The sequence below is a fragment of the Theropithecus gelada genome, chromosome 17 (assembly GCF_003255815.1).
Source record: "Theropithecus gelada isolate Dixy chromosome 17, Tgel_1.0, whole genome shotgun sequence".
Lineage (NCBI taxonomy): Eukaryota > Metazoa > Chordata > Mammalia > Primates > Cercopithecidae > Theropithecus > Theropithecus gelada.
Window position 1 is genome coordinate 90,962,969 of NC_037685.1, and position 14,280 is coordinate 90,977,248.

The window sequence follows — 14,280 nt, forward strand, 5'->3', positions numbered from 1 at the left end:
ATCCTGCCTTGCGCTGTGGCACAATAGAGCAGTACTGAGCACAGGTGAACAGCCTGGGCTCTGGGATAAGACTCACCTGGATTAGAATCCAGCTCTGATACCAATCATCTGTGTGATCTTGGGCACTTAAACCCTCTGAGCCTGAATTTCTTAACTGTGCCATGAGGCAAACAAGCATCTTCCCCATAGGGTTGGTAGGAGACTTAATAGAAAAGGCCATAGTACACAAAACACTACACCTGAGGTTCAGAAACTTTGACCTATGTTATTCCACTCCCTTCACAGTAAGATCCATATAGGCATCACCAGGGTTCAGCTCTTAATCATTCTCCCCAAGGATACTCCCAACAGTCTTCTCCTCTAGGGCCCTGTAACAAGTCTGTAATCCATCTGAATCCATTTTAAATGTGAACTGCCTCTCCTGTCGGCTTGATTTTTGTCACAGTCACTTTACCAGCAGCTCTGTTTTGCTGGCTGTCAGTTATGTTGGACTGCCCTCTGGGGCCTTTCACGTGTTGTCATATTTCTTTGGGGCTCAAATATGGGGGTTGAGAAATCTACGCAGTGGCGGTTTCCTAATGCCATCCCCAGAGCCAGCATGTTGCCAGGGCCTCAGGAGACTCACAATCAGCTGGATGAATGAGATGTGAGGTAAACAGATCGCAGATAAAAATTTAGAGTAAGGGTGGATCAACTTTCATTATTATGGAGAAATGATCTCATTTCCATCTTCCCAAGGCCCTTTTGTTTACAATTCCGTCGGGTCCCTGAGCATGGTCTGTCTTGCAGTTTGTGTTTATACCTCCTCTTCTGTTTGCATGTGGCAGGTACTATGTTCCCCTCAACTTTGAATCCCCAGCCCTACCATGGTGCAGGGAACATTTTAGGCAGTGGTTATCAACCTGACTACATATGAGAATCACCTGAAAGTTTGTGTTCTTTTCCCAATACAGATGCCTATGTAATATCCCAGGCCAAATGAATCAATACCCAAAGATGGAGCTGTGGGAGGATGGAAATGAGATCATTTCTCTATAATAATGAAGGTTGATCCACCCTTACTCTAAATTTTTATCTGCAGTACCTACTCGATCTGTCTACCTCACATCTCATTCATCCAGCTGACTGTGAGTCTCCTGAGGCCCTGGCAACATGCTGGCTCTGGGGATGGCATTAGGAAACCGCCACTGCATAGATTTCTCAACCCCCATATTTGAGCCCCAAAGAAATATGACAACACGTGAAAGGCTGCCTGCCACGGATAATTTTAAAGATCCCCCAGGTAACTCTAATGTGCAACCAGGATACAAACGACTAAAACTAGGCAAACTATTTTAGACTCAGTCTTTCAGTATCAAGACTGTCATCAAGGAATCTCCAAAGATCCCCACATGTAAACAAGGTAGACGCATATGAGTGTATCTGCCTCCTGCACACCATCTCTTCTCTGAGAATGCCTGTGCCATTGAGGTAGGCTCACCAGTCTTCACTGTTCCTTGTAAGCCAGCCCTGGCCACAGCTAAACACAAGACAGAATATAAACCCAAGCAGAGCCAATCAAATCTCCATTTTCCCAGAATTTTGGAATTGGAATTCAGAGATGAAAATCAGGCTCTACTCTTGCATGCACCAAGAACATATATGTCTATCTGGAATTATGAGGTTCTAGGCTTGGCTGTGTGAAGATCAAAGCAGTGGAAGCCACACAATGCAGAGAACCAACAGTGGAGCCATGCCTAGTGAGAAGCAAAGAGACGCTGGATGGCCTGAGAAAGGGAGAGAGAATGAGAAAAGCTGTCAGCTTTTAGTTCCTGGTTCCAGTCCTTCATGAGGGCCAGCTTGATTCCAGGTGCTAGTCTTATGTATCTTTACAATTCCTCCTTTCAGGATTAAAGTAGATATTGTATAGGGATCTGTTCCTTTAGACCTTTAACTGAGCCTTTGAGACAGAACCCAAAATTGCTAAATGGGTCCCTAAGTACCCATATGATATAGCCCACTTTATCACTACTACTACAACTTACTGGGCACTTCGCAATTACTAGTATACCCAGCAACCCTAAACATTTACTATTATCCCCATCTTAGCGAACAGGAAATTGAATAGCACAGAAGTGACTTATAAGGGTTGGTGAGTGCCTAGGCTGGGAATGAGTCAAAAATCCAGCCTCGTTCTCCTTCCTTTCCCTCAGTCCCCAGAACTATGATGGGACAGCCAGCTGCTGAAGCAGTTTCTGAATTATTTATGAAGCAAAGAATTCAAAAATGAAATCTCAACAAGAAAAAAGAGCATAATTCCAATTGGATGATTACTAAATGATAACAACAACACTGACTACAAAACCATATCTTAAAACCTCAGAGATAAATGGGCATAGAGGGGGGTTGCAATTCTGTCAATCGACTAACACTAATAAGAACACATGATTTGCTAGGGTGTTTCCTCTCTTTTTTTTTAAGTTGCTCTCAAATATATAATAGAAATGAAAAGCTTTTTTATTTCTCATTCATAGATTTTTAAAGCCGTGGTATATATTACAAACCTTATAAACCATACCCTCCCAATTCAGACTGAAGCATAAGCCAAAACTATCCACGTTCCAACATGTCGCTAAAAAATGCTTCTCAGGAATTATAATACAACAGCTAAAGAAAATTTAATTTCTTAAATCATTGATAACGGTGGAACTTTTTCTAAATAACTGAATTACCATTAAGTTTTCTTGCATAATTTAATACTACTTTTTATTATACCCTATAAATTGTTTTATCTCTTAAAAGGAATCAAAAAGATGATTACATATTTATAAAATTAGCATCTGAAAAATGAAGAGCACAATTCCAGATTTTACACGCAGTTCCAGTACTATGCATAAGATGTAGGTTACATTTTACATTTCTTTCGGAAATATTAACCGAACAGGATATAGTTACTGCACATCTAAGTTACCAGGCCACCAGGTGAGGGCTGGGTCATAAAGATCTGTAAAATATGGTACCTGCCCTGAAGACGTTTACCATCCAATAAGTTCTAGAGGAAAAAGAAATAAGCTGGGTCACTTATTTTCCCTTTTTGGTGATTCAAAAAATAATATAACATTAGTAACTGCCTGCCAGAGCTAAACATACTGAAAAACACAGATTCATCTCCTTAATGCTTTCCTTTGCACTTGTCATCCAAAGCAATGTGGGGAATTTGGAGAGATAAATTCTAGAATGGGATTTGACACAGAGCGACCCAATACTGTACCTAATTTGCACTGTGCCATATGCAATACAGTGAAATCCTAACACATTACATTCTATATTGCACTTTGGTTATGAACACACCAATTTCTGTAGTCCAGCCACAAGCTCAAGCAACTGCAGTCTAACTGTCCTTGGAAATCTTCCAACAATGCCAAAGGAGACTTCAGCAATGATTCAAGCATATTTGTATAGGACTTTAAAAAGTACAATAGTTTTAGGTTGATTATCGCACCATTCAAACACACTAATTAAAAAAGGCAACAAGGGTTGCAGGAAGTCAGCAGCTGACAGCCACAGGTAAGGGAAGGCACCCAATGATCCTAATAATCTAGTGAAAATTACAAAGGACTGCAGATCTCACAAGGATGTGAAGATAATTCTCACATGCCTGTTTCTGTCATCACTGATATTGTTTCACTCATAAACTTATTGAGGGTAGCTCCATAGGCTATAAAGGTGCATCATCTTTGCCAGAATAAAATGTCCATGATATCTCGAAAAGTTAAATCACGTTACTGGAAGGTAGTTTATAAGAAACACCTGACTCACAGGTGAAGCCTCCAAGGCCATAGGTAGTCCCTTTAAACTTGAATGTAGGCCAATGTCTGTCAGTTGAAAGAGAACTAGAAAAAAAAAAAAATGTGGCCAAGAATACCATAGGAAAATTCTCAGCATGTGTCTTCAACATGTGCAAATTTCTGTTTACAGAGAAAAGGTAATTTGGAAAATATAGCCATTTTTAGAAGACTGAGCAGCCAAGGTTCTTAAGTATAGGAGATTGGGACCAAAAAAAAGGTAAATTTGTTCATCAGTCTACTTAGTACATGTTTGGAACTAGAGACTCAAATAGGGAAAATTTTCTCTTAGGCCTCCCCTTCCCCTCTCCAGCACATCTATCAGATAAGTAAGGCCAACAGAAACTTCAATCAGTAAGGTACAGGACAGTGAGATTAGTGCTATAACCGATACCGATCTAAGCATTCCAGAAGAGCTGCTTACAGATACCAGGGAACACCTCAGGGTCCAGATTTGCTTCAAGCATGTACAGAGGACACTGGAATGGACCAAACCAGCAGAGAGCAAAAGCTTTCCAGACAGGAGGTCTAGCTTATAGAAATACATTGCAATCATGCAGGGACCTACAAGTAAATTGTGTGGATGAGGAACTGGAATTTCAGGTGGAAATTGGGGGATCCAACCTAGAAATGTGGGCAACGACAAAGTCATTAAAGAACAAGATCGTGCTACTTGGCCTTTAAGTTGTGGATGATGTAGGAGAAAAACTGAAGGGTTTTAAGCAAGTTCCATAATCACACTTGGGTTCCAAAGAAAACTATTATAGCAGCAACATGGTGGATGAAACAGGGTAGACCCAAGAACCAGAGCCAAGGAAATCAGTTAGGAAGCTATTGCAATAACCTAGTAGAGAGATAGAAGGTAAGATAAATGAGGTCAGGGACAGTAGAAGAGAAGAGGCAACTGCTATAAGTATCCAGGAAGCATAATCAAGGTTACTGAATAACCAATGCATATGGAAGTTAAAGATCAAGAAGTTGAAAATAAATTCAAGGATAAAATGATGGCACTGACTAAAAGAAAACAAAAGAAAGAAGTTTATAAGAAAGCAGATAAATTCGAGTTGAGATATGGTGAGTTTGAAGTACCTCTAAGCCATCCATGTAAAATAAGGTTGAATATTTTGGACAGAAGCTCCAAAGAGCATCCTAAAATAAAGATGGAGTTTAGGAAGTCATCAGCTTCTAAATCTGAGCTGTCCAATATGCCAGCCAGTAGCCACATGTAGCTATTTAAACACAACTTAATTCAAATTACAAAAATTAAAAATTCAGCTCTTTGGTAGCAGTAGCCACATTCAAGTGCTCAAAAGCCACATATAGCTAGTGACTATCAAATTGAACATGGCAGGACACAACATTTCCATCATCTCAGAAAGCACTAATCTAAGTCGTAGTAAAAGCAAAAAAAAAAAAAAAAAAAATGGATGAGTTCACACTAGAAGCACGCATAAAGTCAAAAGAGAAAAAGAGATTACTTGGAAACACTCATTTTAAAGGGTAGGGAAAGGAGTAACCAAAGATCAGAAGAGAAGAACATGTTAGACCATGGTTTCAAGGAGGGCAAGGTCAGTACAAATACAATGAAGAAGTCATATAGGGTGAGGCTTAAAACAAAAATCAGCACTGGGTTTGGCAGTTGATCTGCCTGGACAACAGAGCAAGACCCTGACTCAAAAAAAAAAAGCCCACAGCTTTAAGAACTCCACAGCCTGAGTTCTTACAGATTATGCTACATGAAATCCCCAGTAACACTGAAGCGTGTATTGATTCACACCTCTCTTTCCCCATACCAGACTGAATATAAACCTCTTGAAATCAAGGACCAAATTGCATCTACCTGTGTGCTATGCTCAGTATAACTGGCATTCAAAACTTTACTGAATAAATGAAAACAAGTGATTCACAAAAAGTGGCTAAAAAGGAAGGAAGCAGAGCATGGTATTCAGAGAGACAAAGGGTCAAGGGAAAGTTGAAGAAAGGGGTTGTTTGGTTTTCCTTCTGCTTTTTCTTTCACAATGGTAAACATTTCAGCCTCATTACAGGATGGAGCATGTAAAGAGCAAAACTTTCCTGACAGAATGTGGATGGGTCAAAAACAGCAGTAAAGAGATTAACCTTGAACAGGAAAATATATTCCTTGTGTGGATATTGGAAGAGAAACAATGAAGAATGGTTGCAGATATAGACAATTACGGCAAGCTCTAGGAAAACTTTCTCTGAAACAGGTATCAAGGGGCATGCTAAGAGACAGAAGTAATCATTTGTAAGACCTTAAGTGAATGCTGTGGTATGTTCCCATGTGGGAAAAAAGTGGGTGCTTGACACATACACAGAATATCATTGGAATGATACAAAAGAGCCAGGTGCAGTGGCTCACATCGGCAATCCCAGCACTTCGAGAGGTTGAGGTAGAACTACTTTAACCCAAGAGTTCAAGACAAGCCACAACATGATGACACCCTGTCTCTACAAAAAATAAATAAATTAGCTAAGCAGTGCAGCGTGCCTGTGGTCCCAGCTACTCCAGAAGCTGAGGTGGGAGGATGGCTTGAGCCCAAGAGGTGGAGGCTGCAGTGAGCCATGATTGTACCACTGCACGCCAGCCTGGGTAACAGAGTGAGACACTGTCTCCAAAAAAAAAGGATATAAAAGAAAATAATAAGCTAACCAGCAGCCCTTGGAGCTGCTCTCCCTATGGAGTAGCCATCTTTTGTTTCTTTACTTCTCTGGTACTTTCTTTCACATTAAAAAAGAAAAAATAATAAATGTCATCATGGCAGGTGGTGGGGGGTACCTTAATTGGTGGTCTAGGATGGAAGGGAGGCTTAGGGAATTTCCCTTTGTACTCCTACATTGTTGGACTTTTTAAGAAGTACAGACGTTGTTTTTCAGTTTATTTATTTAAGACAGGATCCTGCTCTGTTTCCCAGACTGGAGTGCAGTGACACAATCATGGCTCACTGCAACCATAGCTTTCCGGGTTCAAGCAATCCTCCCACCTCAGACTCCCAAGCAGCTGGGACTACAGAAATGCACCACCATGCCAGGCTAATTTTTTGTATTTTTTTGTACAGACGGGGTTTCACCATGTTGCCCAGGGTGGTCTTGAACTCCTGGACTCAAGCAATCCACATACTTCAGCTTCACAAAGTGCTGGGATTATAGACCTGAACCACCATGCCCGGCCGCTTTTTCAATTGAAAAAAACTATTTGGGACAAAAAAGAATCAGGCCCATAGATAAGGTAAAGACAGTGATAAAGGTTTAGCATAAATGCTGTGAGAAATGGAAAAGGAGATGACCAAAGAGCGAGTTAAAAGCCAGGACCCATCATACCCCATTTCCAGTTAACCTCTCTCTGTGTCAACCCCATCATGTGCAAAATAACAGTAGGGAGAGTGCCCATTTCAAAGCACTGTGTGAGGGATAAGAGATTAAAACACTGCCCAGCCCATTGTACGAGCTGAACAAATGCAGTTATTGTGATGATGATTGTTATCTAGCAGCACTGAGGATACATAGATACCCAATGTCTAAGGGCATCAGTTCACAAAGCTGGGCGTGGTTTCCACCAGGATGCAGGAACCCAGTTCAGCCACAGAAGCCTGCCAGGTTGCTCCAGGTTTGGAGATCTGAGGCAACTGAACAAGGAGGCCAAAGATTCTATTATTTATTGATATTCTACCTTATGTGAGGTGTGAGGAAGCGAGGAGTTTGAAGGCATCCCAGTTCAAAGGGAGCTCCATGGTTACTTTTGTGGAGTGTGGGTTTAGTGTGGAGCAAATGTTGACAGCAGGAGGCAGACAGAGAAAGAGAGGCAATGTCAAGAGGCTGTAGGTCTACATGAAACAGAAAGGAAGGGAATATATCCAGGCACCAAACAAACCTCCGGTGTGTGTCCCACCGAAATGAATGGCTGAATCCCTGGACACAATGCCAGTGTCCCCCAGGAAAAAAAAAAAAAAATGCTATGAGGAGAAAGGAAGTAGGAAACAAGAAGAAGAGGTTAAAATGTTGTCAACAACTGGGAATTTAACACTACAGTGATGAGATCTTCCCTATTAATAATAGCTGTCACATATTAATTGTGCTGTGCCTGAGCTAACATGTTGAGTTAACATGTGTTAACTCAACTAATCTTTACAACGATCTATAAGCATAGAGACTAATTACTTCCATTTTCCAGAAGGGAAAACAGAGGCACAAAGATTGACAATCTGCCCAAGGATATACAGCCATGTCTGAGTCTCTCTCAAGTCTTTTTATCACAGTTTAAGGGTGGGACTTCAGAGCCACAATGCCAGGCCCAAGTTCTTCAATAACCCACATATGTTTCTGGTAGTCTTTACATATCCTTGCCCATCACCACTAGGATCTTTTATAAAAAGAAATGAATAATTAGGGTATATTAATAACATTTAAACAAATTCATCATGAATGGGTTAATGAACCAGGAAAAGTTACAAGAGTACTTTGTTTCGATTTTCAATTAGCCAAACATTCAGATTCCTACTGTAAGCACAAGTCTATACCAGGCACCACAGAGAAAGTGACTTCCAAAAGCTTACAAACACATGCATAAAGTAACTACAAGCAGGTTCAATATAACATAACAATAAGAGCAAAATTATACCCTCAAAAGAGACCGAGTGGAGTTAGAACATGGTTTTAATTGGAGACCGTCACCTTTTATAAAGAAGTGAAATCGTCACATTGAATTTCTCAATGCAGATTATATGCACTCCATTTTTCATGTTCATTTCCCAGGCTGTCAATTTTTTCATTAAAAAAGAATTGTAATTGTCATTATACAATGAATTCAATCAAACGTTTTAATAAACAAAAGCAGTTTAATTCTATAGTAAAGTCCATAACTAATGTCACCAATTTGCAAATCTTTTATTTAAAAACTGAATGTTACAAAGTTTCATTTTATGACACCCAAATAAACAGCCAACCTCAGAAAAAATGCAGCAATTACGGGATAAACTCTCCATATCTTGGGAAGATACTTCATAATAAAATTAACCAAATAAATGCAGCATTATGGATCTCACAATTAATCCACTAAGGGCTTTTACTAAGGGCTTCAAGAAATTCTACACCATAACTCCTTTGAGAGAACTACAGTACTCTGAACAGGTATTCAGTCATCTTCAACTCAAGAGGGTGCATACTTAAGACCACAGCTGCTTGGTTATATCCCAAATCCCTCAGCACGCAGAATGAACTCACATTTGATACATTAAATGATAGTCTCCCCCTTCCTTTCCAATATTTAAGATCTGCCATGATCCTCAAAGATGGAGAGATCAGAAAGCTACGGAGTATTAATTCCATTCACAGATTTACTTTTAGGGAAAGATACATATATCTACCTAGCTATCTAGCTATCTATATATATATATTTGGATTGTAGATGTAAATCTGTTTTAGTTTTATAGCTGTAAAAAGTGATAGGCATAAAGAGTTATACTTAGTTTTATATCTGTACATATATTAGCAACATATATATACACACATATATGTGTATATGTATATATGTGCATTTATATGTGTGTGTGTGTATATATATATATAAACTGGAACCCTAAAAAATCAAAATTGAATTTAAAAAAATCAAAATTGAATTTAAAAAAAAAAAAAGCCCTATAAACCCAGGAAATGAAGAGTAAAGATTAAAAGGAGATAAAGATAGGAAGGGAGAAAATGAACATTTCAATGGAATTTATGATATTTCATTTTTTTAAGCTTATTGGTGAGTATACAATGTTTTACACCTCTTTTGTATGGCACATATATAAAATATATTTTTTAAAGATTGCAAGTTTCTTGTTTACCCAAAAAAACTATTAGAAGCAAACTGTTTTGAAACACATTGTATACATCCTTCACTACTGATAAATACTTACTAATCACTTTTATCTCATCACTAAACAAAGGACTAAGGTGAAAAACATTTGCCTGGTTCAGGTACACATGTAATTTCTTGACTCAAGTCATCTCTGGGTACCCCAAACTGGTCTACAGATGCCTTCCATAAATTCTACTTAAGTCTTACATTTTTTCAAGATCATCTTAAACATTAGAACTAAAGTAAGCATATTCTGGACATTGTGAGTGACCCACTCTATAACCATGTTCTGTCAGGAACTTTTGGTTTTACTTTTGTAAATACTTGTGTATTTACTACCAATATGGTACCCAATGAGGGCCAAGCAACATCATGACACAACAGATTTTCACAAGCTCTTCCACTTAGGAAGAATTCAGTTCCAAAAGCCTATTTATAATTCCAAAATCACCCTATTCTGGGAACTATGCACCCACAGGTACGGAAAATTAGATTTCAAGAGAAAAATGAATATAGAAGCGGGTAGTAAAAGAGTTTTGATTTTTTTCTGCTGCTTCAACAGTTTCATAACATTTACTAAAAAATGTTTATATATGGCTATTTTCTTTTTAAAAACAGGTGTATAACAGTTCACAACTTCATCTACAGCCTCAAGCCAAGAACTATGAAAAAGATAATGGTGTCTGATGACAGGCCCCTACTAACAGTGTAAGGCTATCTGTGACCTCCTCAGTCTACACATATCTTCCTCAGCCTCTGGGATTCCATTTCCACCCAAGAATCAAATTGATAGAAAGAAAAACAGCAAAATATACACATATTTTTCCACTATTAAATCCAATAATGATGACTTAATTTCAGCAAAACATCATCAATCGCATTAAATTAATGTTGCCGTTAATTTGAATTTTATGGGTTTTATAGTTTTGTTTTGGATTGTAGATGTAAATCTGTTTTAGTTTTATAGCTGTAAAAAGTGATAGGCATAAAGAGTTATACTTAGTTTTTTATCTGTACATATATTAGTAACATTATTTTTATTATCATTCAAGTCCATATTGGAGTATCACAAGAATTTTTTTTCCTAAGTTTAAAGTTGTTTCCTTTATAGGTTTTTTTTGTAAGTTACATTTGTACCCCAAGTTTCATCATCATATTACCCCCATTTTAGAAATAAAGAACAGGCCCCTAAGAAAGCTTCAGAAACTTGCTCTGACCATTCAGCCATCAGATCAGAACTCTGCATCAATCCAAATGTTACCTGGTACGCCAGGATAAGAACTAAGAACAGAATGCCTCTGCCTCCACCACACCAAGAGGAAAAAGCCTGGTTCAATTAAGTTTTCCAGCATTAGAAAGCTATTCAAATATCCAATGTATTCCTAATGCCCTAAGGTATAGGCAAAAATTGTACCATGATTACTGTTACTACTAATGATAACAAAAACAACAATCCTGTAAATGGTAAATATTTACATAGAGGTTACAATGAGCCAGGTACTATTCTAGGCCCAAAACATAACTTTTAATCTTCATGACAACCCCATGTTACACATGAGAAAGGGGAGGCACAGAGAAAGGTTAAGTAATTGCTCAGTTCACACAGCTAATAAGTGATATTGCTGGGATTCAACCCCTGAGAGTGGTTCAAGTCACTGCTCATAAATGTTACTCATAATGCTTCTTCTACAGAAAACTGTAAGAAAAGATAGCAGTGGGTCTTTTGAAGAATAAAATCCATGGTAAGCATTTCCAAATAGTTTTCACTAAGTAACTAGTAACATGAATGTTTCAGGACCAAAGCTTATTTAAACTTCTAAATTCTCCCCTAAGTTAATAAAGACTATTCAATTTGCTATTTGAGAAAAATTACTCCCGATGGTAAGGTATTTCAATGCCATCCTGCTGCTACTGAGAGAAAAGTTACCTTTGTAGATCCTGTTCAAAGAAAGCCCATGCTTTGATCCTTAATATCCCATGAAGTAAAAGGTTATGTTTAATCTATATTTTATAGATCTAAAAGTCAAATTAGTTTCTGAGATAAACAAGCAAGAGTGTAAGGATAAGCATATTCTTTAGCATTCATTTGATTCCTAGTTTAGAGGATACTATGTGCTGAGTTAAAGACAATTACATTAGTGTAATACGTAGCAGTTTTCTCCTGTATTATTCTGCAAGCATAAACAAGTTATACACATGTTAATTTACATTCTATATAAAAAGCCAATTTTAAATCCAATTTATAAGGCAATAAATATATAAAGATTCTAGGACACAGCAATAAAGTTATGTCATAAAGTAGAGTTAATTCAAGACAACAATAATAAAAGCATGACAAATTTTAGCATTCCACCAACTGCACAAAGGTGTTTCAGGTAACATCTGTTCAGAAGCAATTGCTACAAGATAGACTAGATGATATGCAAGATTTCACCATGTAATAAATGTATGTCAGTTTGCTTGCTTCATAATTAAAGACATGAGTCTTTGAAAAAAGCAATTAAGCCTTGCTCTAAATCTGAGACAATCATCCCTATCCCTACCTCTACCCCTTTTTACCCTCAAAGAAAAGACCCAGAGTGGTCCAGGAGTATTAAACACCATATGTTATCTACTTTCAGCAACTAAATATATCCCCCAAAAAGCCACTTAACATATATGGTTTCTTTTGATAAATCATTTATTTAAAAAAAAAAAATGGGTTTTTCTGTTTTGTTAAGAAGGATAGAAAGGAAAGAAAGGATGGTATAATTGAGAGCAATTTCTTAGAGGAGCAGCCTGAATAAAATGATTTTACCTCCTTCTGAAGGTTACAATGTCTGGTGTATGTTAGGTAGAATTCTGACATGAATAAAATTTAGGTGCCTAAAGCTTTCAACTAAAAACAGTATCTAAATTCTTGACAGTTTAACCCTAGGACAACTGAGAGCATCACTTAAGCTGAGAATTCAATGAAGGAACAAGTTCAAAAAACTAAAAAGAGCATTCAGAAATCACCTCTATCTTTTCCCAGCTTTACAGAAACCATAAATATCATAGAGTAGACAAAACATGAATGGAGGTTTTGGTTGTTATTCCAGTTACAGTTTATTTTTCTTTTGTAATTTGGTTATCTTCTGTCCTCCCAAATTACAAACCCTCTGAAATAAAGTGAAAGGAGAGATTTAAATGAATCTGATGGTCCTCCTTGTAACTATACCTAGCTTCATTTCCTATGGCAGGTGTTAACACATTACCACAAATTGGCAGCTTAAAACAACAGAAATTCATTCTCTCAGTTCTAGAGGCCAGAAGTCCCAAATCAGTTTTACTGCACCAAAATGAAGGTGGGCTGCTCTCCTTCTAGAAGTTCTAGGGGAGTAGCATTCCTTGACTCTTCCAGCTTCAGATGGCTGCACTACCAATCTCTGCCCCTGCAGTCACAACACCTTCTCCTCTTCTGTGGTCAAATAACAATACATGTGTTTGCATTTAGGGGCCACTGTGATAATCCAGAATAATCTCCTCATTTTAAAATCCTTAATCATCTGTGTAAAGTCCTTTAAAAAAGAAAACAGGAGAAAAGGCATACAGAGGTATTATGTGCCAGTGTGGCAAGTGTGGAGTCAAACAAAGTATGAAACTCAAGAAGGGCCAGATGGCTAAAGCTTAAATACTTTCTTTATAGGGAAGAAGGAAGTGGGGGATGTAAGGCAATTGACAGGATGAGTAAATAATCTTTAGGGGGGATGAATGGGCCCAAAGAAGAGACAAGGGTCTGAGACAAAGTTTGTCTGGGCTTGGTGTGGTGTCAACTCTAGTCTTCCTTCAGGATGCAACTATTTGAGTTGAGATGTCTGAGAAAGGGATTCACAACAGTTGAGTATCTTCTGGAGGATACAACCTTTAGGTAGATAGGGGAACTTCAGAGAAGACCCTTTCTTGCATTTTTGGCTCCCCAGGTTCTCTCAATTTGAAGTCCAGAGTGGCATATTTTGGGGTATAACTTTCTGAGCCCTAACAATGCTTTCTTTCTCATATTAGTATCATAAGCTCCAAACAGAAGTTGCTTGAATAAGTGCATTTTCTTTTTCTACCAGTACAAGATGTCTGCTGGCAGGTAAGTTCCTAGGTTAACCTAATCTATAGTGGCTCAGAGACCCAAATCCTTCATATATATATATATTTTTGTGTGTGTTGTTTTGTTTTGTTTTGAGACAGAGGAGTCTCACTCTGTCACCCAGGCTGGAGGGCAGTGGCGCAATCTCGTCTTACTGCAACCTTTGCCTCCCAGATTCAAGCAATTCTCCTGCCTCAGCCTCCCGAGTAGGTGGGATTACAGGTGCCCACCACCACGCCTGACTAATTTTGGTATTTTTAGTAGAGATGGGGTTTCACTATGTTGGCCAGGCTGGCATCGAATTCCTGGCCTCAAGTGATCCACCTGCCTTGGCCTCCCAAAGTGCTGGGATTACAGGCATGTGCCACCGTACCCAGTCCCTTCCTATATTCTTGCTCTTCCATATGTAGCACAGCACATGGGCCTTGTCCTCAGCTAACGATCCTCATGACCAGAAGAAGACTATGGCAAAATAAGCATCACATCCTGACTATGGCCAA

At 38.5% G+C, this 14,280-nt stretch overlaps 1 protein-coding gene and 1 long non-coding RNA gene across 5 annotated transcripts in view; one reads left to right on the top strand and one right to left on the bottom strand.

Moving 5' to 3' along the window:
* DIAPH3 (diaphanous related formin 3) overlaps positions 1-14,280 on the bottom strand; it is a 506,048-nt gene that overhangs the window by 485,239 nt on the left and 6,529 nt on the right. The gene's annotated exons all lie outside the window — the stretch shown is intronic.
* LOC112611026 lies at positions 1,682-10,588 on the top strand. Its single transcript, XR_003116526.1, has 3 exons — positions 1,682-1,849; positions 3,958-4,044; positions 10,300-10,588. It is a non-coding gene; the product is annotated as an uncharacterized LOC112611026 (long non-coding RNA).